Below are 11,838 nucleotides of genomic sequence, written 5' to 3'. Positions count from 1 at the left end.
TTCCTGCAACCCTAAATCCCCACAGGGTGTGTTACAATGTTCTCAGTGAGGGTAAAGGGCCAGTGTGACAGCCAGAACGTTGGCAAGTAAGGATGAGTCAGCTTTGCTGAGTGCAGAAGCTGAAGGAAAGGCACTTGGTGGGTCCCAAGCTCTTGTCTGACATCCAAGAAGAATGAGGTCACATGGACACTTGAAGGATGGTGAAGGCGAATTTTATTTAGTGATGGAAAGGGTCTCAGCAGAGAGAGAAGCTGGAGAGGGGGCAAGATGGACCGGTAATCTTCCCCTGAAGTCCAAGGTTAAGTCGTCTGTCCCTCTGAAGTCAAGTTGCCTCTCTCCAGTCAAGACACTTCTCTTTCTACTGACTGAGTCTGGGCTCTTTAAAGGCAGAGGATCGGGGGCGGGGTGGGCAATTTTGGAACTACCCTGATTGGTAAAAAGATATTATTCAGAAAGAACCAATTGGGAGAGAGAGGGCAAGCAGGAATAGTTCTCACTTTGGGCCATGGGTTTCAGGCTTTTGGCTCGAAGGTGGAGTTTCACCGGGGTCCCATCCCTGACTGCCTATAATTTATCTGCCTTCTGCCTCTATCGGAGTCACCTGTATTGCTTTAAAAACAGTTACTTGATCCTAACTCAGACCTATAAGGTTGGAGTTTCTGGGAGGTTTGGCATGGGCATTTTATTTTTCCTAAACCACACAAGTGACCTGATACTCACCTCTGTGAAGAATTTGGCCATGCATCTGTGGCTCTCATCCCTGGCTGCCTGTTCATGTTTACTGGAGAAGTGCCTGGGCCTTACACAGGAATGCTTTGCGTGGGAATATCTGGTTGGGGGTGATGGGGCTAGACATCAGTGGCTTCTAAAAGCTCTAGCTTGCACCTGGTGTAAAGAATTTCAGGAGAAATATGCTTGTATTCACATAATTGTACATACAGTTTCAGGAGCTCAGTGTAAAGAACCTTGCACATGACAGTTTGAAGCCAGCAGTCAGCTAGTCTTTAATGTGACTGAATAAGCCATAAGGCTTCCTCAGGAGGCAGAACCAGGGCAAGCATGGTGATACTAACTAATGCTTCCTGAGGACTTACTGGGTCCCTGGTCCCATTTGAGGGGTTTATACTTATTGCTATATCTCTCAGGGACTCAAGAAGATCAGTATTTTTATCATCCTCATTTTACAGGCGAGGGAATGAGGGTCAAGTCAATTGTCTGGATTCATGCCCCTGAATAATGACATAACCTGGCTCAGCACTTGTCCCCTTAACCAAAACACTAGGAAGGAGGAAGGAGAGCTTGATTGGGAAAACGTTTGGAAGGGGATTGTTGAGAAGGGAAGTTAATGGAGAAGCTTCCAGTATGTTGGCAAGTATGGATGAGTCAGCTTTGTTGAGTGCAGAAGCTGAAGGAAAGGCACTTGGGAGTATCCCGTGGTGGGAAGGAGAGTTGGTAGATGAAGTTTGTTTGATTAAAGACAAACTTCCTTGTCCTATTTCAAAAATTTCCCAGAGCTTTGTACCCAGAAGAGAAGACGAAAACTGTTTCTCGGTGTGAGGCATGTAAACTGCAAAGTGCTTTTCAGTGATGAGCTCTTCTTATTATCATGTGGCTGCCCAAAGAAAAGTCATTTGAATTGAAGGTACGGCATTACACTTGCAGTCTCTAGAACGAGGTCCGTCATGGTCCCTTTTCTTTGTGTTGTTCCAGCTACACTAAGAGAAGGAGCCATGCTTTGAAAAGGAGAAAAGAAGAGCAGGAAAATGCTCTCAGAGGATGGGGTCGTAAAGACGAGAGCACTGGAGACTGTGGCGTGAGGAACCAGTGGGGCTTTGAGGTGATCTTGAAGGCCATGTAAAGCTGGCTTCTGCTGGGCTGTCCTGCAGAAGAGAAGTTAGATGTGCAGGATACAGTTCTAAGGGCTAAACTGGTAGGTGGAGGCAGGAGGTTTTTATCCTATTAGAAGAAAGCTATCTATCTCCAACTGCCTTGAGAAGTGTATTGTTTGTTGTTAGAAAGAACCAAGATAGGCTGAGCAATGGCTTCCAAGAGAGTGTACCTTTCAAGGTCTTTGTAACTAACATTCAGTAGTTTTGTGATGATTCTTCAACCTCACTCGATTGTGGAACAAGAGTTTATTGGCATTGTGCTGAGCGTGAGTGATACAGTGGTGAGCTGGTTGACTTGGCAAGTAAAGAAGACACAAATAAACAACTCCTTTCCTATACTTACTCCAAGACCTAGGTGTTGAGTTCAGATTCTTTGGCACTGTGTTTCCTATTTGTATTTTATTTTAGTTTTTGAGGCTGGATCTGGCTCTGTCACCCACGTTGGAGCACAATGGCACCATCTTGGCTCACTGCAACCTCTGCCTGCTGGGCTCAAATGATCTTCCCAACTCAGCCTCCCAGGTAGCTGGAACCACAGATATGCACCATCAGACCCAGTTAATTTTTGTATTTTTTGTAGATATATGCTTTTGCCATGTTCACCAGGCTGGTCTCGAGCTCCTGGGCTCAAACAATCCTCCCACCTCGGCCTCCCAAAGTGCTGGAATTACAGGTGTGAGCCACTGTGCCCAGCCTTCTATTTATATTTTAGAGTTCTCTCTCTCTCTTTTATTTTTGTGTTCCTCTTTCTCTACATTTAATATCTTCTTTTCCTCCTTTGTAGCCATCTGTCTCTTAGTTATTTTTTCTTATATCTCCTATTCTTCCATTTATTCCATTGCTATTACCATTAATATATGGGTTTACTCTCTATGGGTATATATCTAAATATCTGCTCATTGTTTCTATATTCCTGGTTATAATGGAAAAATCAAATTAGTATAGTCTGCAAATATTTAAACATCCCACATAACTTTCATCAAACCCATGACATATTTCAATAAAAAAGAAAGTAATCCCTTCTCTCTTCCACACCAGTTCTCTGAAAGGGGAACTTCCTTGCTCCACCTTAGTCATGGGGAGCACTGAGAAGTTTATACCAGCAAATACATCGCACATTGTATATTTTGTTACTGGCTAATGAATAGCTTTCTTGTTCTGCTCGGGCTATCAGGTGCCAATCATTTCTAGAACAGTAGCCTCAGTAGGACAGCCAACGCTGAAACTTCATTGTTTAAAAAGTGGGGGTTTCCACTGTGAAGAAATGATTTGAATTTTTATTCTTTTCATGTCTGAAGGTTAAAATCATGCATGAAGTTTGATAACAAGCATTTAAATTTAGTTCTGCTTTACCATGAAAGTAGAGAGCATGTAACAACATATTTTAGGAACATTAACTTGAAGAATACTAAATAAAAAAATCCCTGTAGGCAATAGCGCTTCCCCTGCTTCAAGAGAGAAATAAATCAAGATAGTAGTGGAAGCAGGGGGCTGCATATGAACACAGTTCTGTTACCTGTAAACTATGGACAGGTACATTTAACTATATGTTTAAACAGTGATATAGTCCAGAAGTTTTAATATGATATTGGCCCTGCGTTCTAAAGGAGGCGTTTTCCCAGATAATCTTTCTACCTCCAAAAAGAAATCAGACCCCAGTTAGGATGAGATTTTCCCTGGCTTTATGCCCTGCTAGATAATAGAAATTCTTTTCTTATCATTCCTGTAATATTGCCATTTTTTTTCACTCATTATATCCCTGAAAAAGATATGATCAGTTGTCTGATTGCCAAAGAGATCATCAATTGTTAAGGGATAGGGAAATGACACTTCATGATTTGTGCCAGGTACTTTACGAGGTGGTTTACACTTATTTCTTGGGATAATTCTTCTAGATACGGGTTAACATTTTATACATGGGGTACTGAGGTTTGGTTCTGAGAAGGTCAGTAAATTACCCACATTCTGTTAGGGATTAGGTGGCAGAGTAGGAATTCGAACTGTTATCTTTTTTTTTTTTTTTGTATTTTTAGTAGAGACAAAGTTTCACCATGTTAGCCAGGGTGGTCTCAAACTCCTGGCCTCAAGTAATCTGCCCATCTCAGCCTCCCACAGTGCTGGGATTACAGGCATGAGCCACCATGCCCAGCCTCCTAACACTCTTGAACTTTCCATCACAGCTAAGAACATAGCCCAGATTTGGGTTTAAATGCCCAACTCCCATTCGTTCTCACAGTTCAGAGAGGGCTTGGGTGGCAAGGTCGCATAAAAAACTTGAGCTGGAAGGATGCCTCAGAAATGCGGTTTTTGGTTTCCTAGCCTCCAGCTTGCTGTGGGGCCAGGTACAAGGAGGTTGGGATGGAGTTCATGAAGCCAAAGTCCAGTTCTTGTCATAGACCAAAACTTTGATCACTTGATGCCCATGTGTCCCCATCTTCCCACACTTAAACTTTCAAATCACAATAGCAACTAAAAATGCTCTCATGATGGTAATAAAACCATCCCTGGTGCAAATGGGAATACTTTTTTCCCGAAGTAGAGACTGCAAATCTCATCAGTTGCAGCATTCATCTCTTGGTGTTAGTCCTTCTTCCTTTAGTTTAACGACAGTTCTGTGTGAACAAAATTACGAAGTCAACATGCAACAAAAATCCCTCTGTAAAATAGTGTTGCAGGACTTTTCCTTAGCTCAGCTAAAGTTGGGGTTCTTTGTCCCATGGCCATGAAAATTTAGGCTTGTAGAAAATTTGAATTGTGAGTAAATTAGGGTTTTATGGCCAGGCATGGTGGCTCACGCCTGTAATCCCAGAACTTTGGGAGGCTGAGGCAGGTGGATGACCTGAGGTCAGGAGTTCAAGACCAGCCTGGCCAACATGGTGAAACCCCTTCTCTACTAAAAATACAAAAATTAGCTGGGCACGATAGTGCCTGCTATCCCAGCTACTTGGGAGGCTGAGGTGAGAGAATCACTTTAACCCAGGTGGCAGAGGGTGCAGTGAGTCAAGACTGCACTATTACACTCCAGCCTGGGTGACAAAGCCAGACTCCCTCTCAAAAAAGGGAAAATTAATTGCTATGCTCTTTTGCTGAAGAGGGTTTTGTGGTGGTTAGAATAGTTAGAGCTGAGTCGGGAAAAAAAAAAAAAAAAAAAAAAAAAGACATGGTTTTATTACGTGAAAAAGGAAGAAAAGAGGGAAACAAGAACTCTCAACTAGGCCAGGGTCCCTGTTAGAGCACTTCCTGCCCAGCCATTGAATCCCAGTTTCCACACAGGAAGAGGAGGGGCCAGGCTCCTCCCTGCTGCAAAGGGCAAGAACTCGTGTGGCTCCTCCCACTGTGCAGGCTGGTTGGAGAGGTTAGAGATTCTCTGGGGATCCTTTCCCACATGGCTGTCTTAATAGTAGAAAAATGGGAGAGAGAAAGAATATGACACAGCATGGAGAGAAGAAATAAGTTAGCTGTAACGATGAACGATACTCATTTCCACAACTGATCATCAGGTTTATTTTGTATTTATTGTGTGTATCTCCTATTCTGCTGCCAATTCTGTGTTCTCTTTGCTTTCAGCCAGTCCCTCAGCAGGCTAGGGTCTTTATTTAGGGGGTTGCCCAAATCTTCCTTTGTGAAGGGCATGAACCCTAGGAAGGTCTTTGTCATGCTGATTTCCTTGGTCTCCCATTGACTTTTTCCGCCTGACATGACAAGTTTTCCGGGTTTGAGGAATATTCTGCCACCAACTGCATGATTTAACAGGAACTCCATTTCCCCTTCATATTCAGTCTGCTCTTCCCAGTCCATGTGGTCAATCCCTCCCCCTTTTTTGGCCTGTTTATTCAGGGAAAAAAGGAACCTGAAATGGCCAAAGGGTAGTTTTAACTACAAGAATACGGGTGTGTCTAATGGTGGAATAATTTTGTTCTTGCGATCTCAGACCTCTAAACAAACAGAATCACAGTCAGATAGATCATGATCAGACTTTTTTGAGTAAATTACTGGGTGGAATGTGAAGAGATGCCACCCACATTCCCACCCTTGGCATCGAGAACAACGTGCTCTGACCATAGGAGAGACAGCACCCAAGATGGTTGGGTGCTGGTTCAGAGCAAAAAAACCACATCAAGAACAACACACCCCAACCTAACAAGAGTTGCTTTTCTTTTCTCTCTCTTTTTTTTTTTTTTTGAGATGGAGTCTTGGCTCTGTTACCCAGGCTGGAGTGCAGAGGCAGGACCTCAGCTTGCTCACTGCAACCTCCATCTCCTGGGTTCATGCAATTCTCCTGCCTCAGCCTCCAGAGTAGCTGGAATTACAGATATGCACCACCATGCCCAGCTCATTTTTGTGTTTTTAGTAGAGACGGGTTTCACCATGTTGATCAGGCTGGTCCAAAATCCTGTGCCTCAGCCTCCCAAAGTGCTAGGATTACAGGCGTGAGCCACCACACTAGGCCAAGTGTTGCTTTTCCATTCGGCCCTGGAGCTGAGTGTTCTATAGGACAGTTACTCAGGCCAGGTATGTGGAAAGAGAAAAGAACCCTTTGACTGCCTTGAGGCTCGTGAGAAACAATATTGTTTGGATACCAGGATTATGGACGAGGCAGATTGTGTTGCAGGAGGGAGCACAGTAGACAGAGAGGGAAAATCCTTATCTGCATAAGTCTTTTTCAATCTGGGCAATTTTCTGTCCCCTTAGTGATGAACAATTCCAACATGATGAACCTTCTGATGGGTGTCAGCCTGGTTCTCCGGGGATGGTAAAAGAATGGGATGCAAGATTGATTGCTGCTGCAGGCAATTTGGATACGTAGCAGTGCAATGGGCAAGCCAGCCCAGTGGCAATAGATAGGCCAGCCTTGGTGACAAGAAATCCTCTATGGGCCACACCTTACCTTTATCCCTGCCTCTAATACCACTTTATTCATGATCTTATTGAGCATAAACCGGGGTCGGTGGGGAGGAGGCTGACTGACAGCCAGCATGGATTTTTAATTTTTTTTTTTTATTTTTGAGACAGGGTCTCATTGTGCCACTCAGGCTGGAGTGCAGTGGCACAATCTCGGCTCACTGCAGCTACCACCTCCTGGGGTTCAAGTGATTCTCATGCCTCAGCCTCCCCAGTAGCTGAGATTACAGGTGTGCCCCACCACACCTGGCTAATTTTTGTATTTTTAGTAGAGACGGGATTTTATCATGTTGGCCAGGGTGGTCTTGAACTCCTGACGTCAGGTGATCTGCCCCACCTTGGCCTCCCAAAGTTCTGGGATTATAGGTGTGAGCCACTGCACTGGATTTTTTTTTTTTTCTCTTGATTATTGATAATCTCCATGTGAGTGGAGGCCTTTGGTGAGTCATGCTCTGGCTCCATTTTGAGATGCTCCTCCATCTTCCTTTTCTCTAGACTTCCTTGTCACCAAATTCTGATGATTTTCCCTGCCAAGTCCCTGGACATTTGTCTAAACTATAGTAATTGCCCACACATCAGGTTATCGCTCTCATTTCAAGACTTTGAGATGTGCTGCTTTGAGTTCAGCTCCAAACATCATTTTCCATTCTCCTGGTTCTTTAGGGCCACTTCTGCCTGGGGCTGTAACAGCATCGGTTCATTCCCAACTTGTGAAGCCACGTTTAATTTATGGTTAACTTCTTCTGCTTCAATTGACTGCTGGGAGCTTCCCACAAAGCCATAGGTGTGGACACAGGGAAACACGTCAGTGTGTCAGGGTAGGCACACAGTGGGTATAAACTTGGATCATGCTGCTGACTTGTGCGTTCACATATGCTCCAACCAGGTTTCTTAGATGTTCTCACTGAGTGTGCTGCTAGTTACGCCTGACTTGATAGCTTGATGAGACACACAACAGTCATACATAATTGGATGGTCACCTCTGTTTACAAGGCCAACGGGTATCCTCTGGTCAGGTGGTTACTCTTTACTAGGGCCCAAAGCAAGTCAAGAACTATTTTTCAAGAGAAGAATGACTTAAAGAAGAGAACCTGGTTTGCTTCAAACCCCAGGGGCCTGAGCTGTGATTCTTGTATCAAGGCTGGCCATAGGCTCTACCCAGCATCCCGAGTAGCCAGAGACCCTTTGGCTCACAAGGCCAAGTGGCAGAGCCATTTGTTTTGTAGCCTGGACCAGCCGAAAACTCTCCTAATGCTCAACCCTACTCAACGTTAGTTACCTTAGAGGTTACTCAGCAAATGAGTTGAGGCTGTCAACTCAAAGTGTCCTAACCTTCTCACCAAAACTTGTGCCTCTTAAGGGGATGCGGTGCAGAAGGCAGAATCTTAGTTTTCTCCTTGCAGTAGAGTATATCTCACCAAGCTCAAGAACACAACACTGGTCTCCCAGAATCTTCTGCAAGGTGGCGGCCACTGCATTTAATGGAATTTATCTTTGAATTACTGGCATCCATGGGTCTTAAAAGAGTATCCTGCTACTTCCTGTGCATACCATCTCATCATCATGGTGTCAGCTCCTAGTGAACAGCATGGTTTCTTGGGGGGCTGGTGAGATGATCCAAGTTCCTATGTTCTGTGGACACTTAGTATCTCAACCAGTAGTGGTCACTGACCCAAACATGTCAGATAGCTACTCACACACTCCCATCTTTCAGGATTTGTTGCCTCTAATTACTTCTTTTTCCTTCCTTCCTTCCTTCCTTCCTTCCTTCCTTCCTTCCTTCCTTCCTTCCTTCCTTCCCTTCCCTTCCTTCCTTTCTTCCTTTCCTTCCTTCCTTCCTCCCTCTCTCTCTCTCCCCCTCTTTCCTTCCCTCCCTTGCTCCCTGCTTTCTCTCCCTCCCTCCCCTCCTCTCTCTCTCTTGCTTTCTTTCTAATTTCTTAATTTCTTTCTTTTCCTTCCTTTCTCTTTTTTTCTTTCTTTCTTCCTCTTTCTTTCTTTTCTTTCTTTCTTCCTTTCTTTCTTTTCTTTCTTTCTTTCCTTCTTTTCTCTCTCTTTCTTTCTTTCTTTCTTTCTTTTTCTCTTTCTTTCTTTCTTTTTCTTTCTTTCTTTCTTTCTGTCTCTCTCTTTCTTTCCTTTCTTTCCTTCCTTTCTCTCTCTCTCTCTCTTTCTTTCTCTCCCTTCCTTCCTTCCTTCCTTCCTTCCTTCCTTCCTTCCTTCCTTTTTTTCTTTCTTTCTTCTCTTTCTTCCTTTCTTCTCTTTCTCTCTTTCTTGTCTGACTCTCACTTTGTGGCCCAGGCTGGACTGCAGTGGTGCAATCTCAGCTCAATGTAACTTCCTCCTCCAGGATTCAAGTCATTCTCCTGCCTCAGCCTCTGAAGTAGCTTGCATTACAGGCACACACCACCATGCCTGGCTAATTTTTGCACTTTTAGTAGAGAAGGGTTTCAATATGTTGGTCAGGCTGACTTCCTTGAACTCCTGACCTCAGGTCATCCACCTGCCTCGGCCTCCCAAAGTTCTGGGATTACAGGCATGAGCCACTGCAACTGGCTTCTAATTACTTCTTTTATTAATTAATGATTGGGTAGGGCTCAGTGGTAGTTTAAACTAAAGTAATCAAAACAGGTAGTATGTTTTGTAAATCATTGGTGGGCTAGAACAGATTCTGAGCAGAACTTTCAGGTGGGTCTGCGAAAGCAACACTGCAGAACTGTTCAACCAGGTCTGTGGCCGACTCTGCTGTGATCAGGGAGCAGGGAACTGGGACGCCAGCACACAGCTGATGGCTATAGGCCCACAAGCTTGCTGGCCTTCTGCATGGCCTGTGCTCTGCTTGCACCTTCGTGATGCTGGAGACCAGCTGTGGAAAGCTCTGTTAGAAGGAAATAGACTATCCCCACGATGGCCAGGCTGAGCTTGCCTGCGGCAGCCCTGCCAATACCACTTCTGCTTCCAGATGGCACGGTCGTCACCTGGGTGTCATGTGCTTGATGGGAATCAGGCCAAGCATGGAACCTGGGCTGTGTACATGTCTGTGGTCTCCAGCAGGCACTAGGCCCGCTGGCAGGGGAATGAAACAGAACTGAGTGAGCCAACCCACCAGATCTGCCAATGTGGCCATGTCAGAGTTTTGGAAATAAAAGGACTTAGCTGATTAAATATGAGGAAAAAGGGAAAGGGATGTTCAGGAGGGCTTTGAAGAAGAAAGAGTTGGTTTAGGAAAAGGAGCTGCTACATAGGTGGAGTTGGACATAGAAATGTGGAACTAAAACATAAGAGAGAAAGAAAAAAAAATCAGAAAGCCAGGAAACAGCCAAATGAGCTTCAAGACAAAAGGGAGTGCCAACAGCATCCGAGAAAGAAAGAGGAGGTGGAGAGCATTTGGAATCCCCCTTTGGGAGAGTAGCCAAGATTTGCACAGCTGCATCTTCCCCTCATTACCTACTACTGTTGCTCTTTTGAGATGCTGGGCAGTGTGTGAGATTTGTGTCCTGGAAGCAAAGATAACAGAAGCAGTAACAAGCATAAAACCATAGGCTTTAAAAGTTTTTTATCATTTTAAGTATTTCCTGTATATATTTCATTGAAAATGAGAAATAAGGACAAGCTGATCTTTCCCTTTCTGCTTTAAAATGCCACTTTTCAGCAACCACATTTTCAGTTCAGTTGACACACACAAAGCCAAAATCCTGGCTGAGAGACATTCACGCTATTATCATGTTGGAGTTTGTTAGACGTTGCAGTAAGTCCTGCAGGGACTGTGTGGTGTTGAATTGGCACAGAGACACCTCAGAAGAGCAGTAGGATAAACAGTTATTTCAAAAAGAAATAAGAAAATAATTTAAAAAGTAAAAAATTTAGACCAAGGCAAGTAAAGTTGGCTAAATAAAGAATTATTTCAAAATGGCCATAAACAGAGAGGGGGTATCAAGCTGTGCTCCTCTCTCAAACCTCAGTTTGTCATATGTAAAATGGGAACAATAGTCCTTACTGCACAGAGTTTTTGTGAAGATCGAATCAGATGATTTGGGTAATACACTTAACCCAGAGCCTGCACCAAAGTATGCACTCAATAAATGTTAATTATTATCATGGCTACAATTGCTAACATGTTTGTGTGTCATTAGCAGGGCTACTCAAACCGCAGTATTGATTTTTTAATGGCCATGTCAACCCCAACTCTCACTATTTAATTATATATTCACAAACCGGATTTTTAAAAAAAATTTTTCCCAAATATATTAAATTATGGCTAAGAATACATAAGTAACGCATAGGGAAAGTTAAGTGCAATATAAAACAAATAAACCGAGTTTATCAATGTTTAATATTCTTTCAAAGCAAAGAGAGGAACACTTTCAGACAAAAAAAGCTCAACAAAAAGTACAAAGCTATAAAAACTAAGAACAAACAAGCTCGTCTTATATACTACTTTGGTATAGGCAAGGAGCTAATTCTTTATTTCTTATTGTTTTTTATTTTTGTTGCCCACGCTATCGAGTGCAGTGGCACGTGATCTCGGATCACTGCAACCTCCGCCTCCTGGGTTCAGGCAATGATCCTGCCTCAGTCTGCTGAGTAGCTGTGACTCCAGGCGCCCGCCACTACACCCAGCTAATTTTGGTATTTTTAATAGATATGGGGTTTCACCATGTTTGCCAGGCTGCTCTTAAACTCCTGACCTCAAGTGATCCGCCCACCTCTGCCTCCCAAAATGCCTAGTTTATAGGCGTGAGCCACCGCTCCTGGCCAAATTATTTCAAAGATAAATTTTAGGTAGCTAAAAGGAAGGAATTTGCTCAATATTTAGGTGCTTCTGCCTGACCTAAGCTCTGGTCCTTTCTCTTTCTTTCTTTCTTCCCTTCTTTCCTCTTTCTTTCTTTCTTCTTTCTTCTTTCTTCTTTCTTTCTTTCTTTCTTTCTTTCTTTCTTTCTTTCTTTCTTTCTTTCTTTCTTTCTTTCTTTCTTTCCTCTCTTTCTCTTTCTCTCTCTTTCTTTCTCTCTTTCTTTTCTTTCTTTCTTTCTTTCCTCCCTTCCTTCCTTCCTTC

Source organism: Cebus imitator, unplaced genomic scaffold (genome assembly GCF_001604975.1).
Source record: "Cebus imitator isolate Cc_AM_T3 unplaced genomic scaffold, Cebus_imitator-1.0 Scaffold57, whole genome shotgun sequence".
In the NCBI taxonomy this organism is placed as follows: domain Eukaryota; kingdom Metazoa; phylum Chordata; class Mammalia; order Primates; family Cebidae; genus Cebus; species Cebus imitator.
This window is presented reverse-complemented; position numbering follows the sequence as displayed.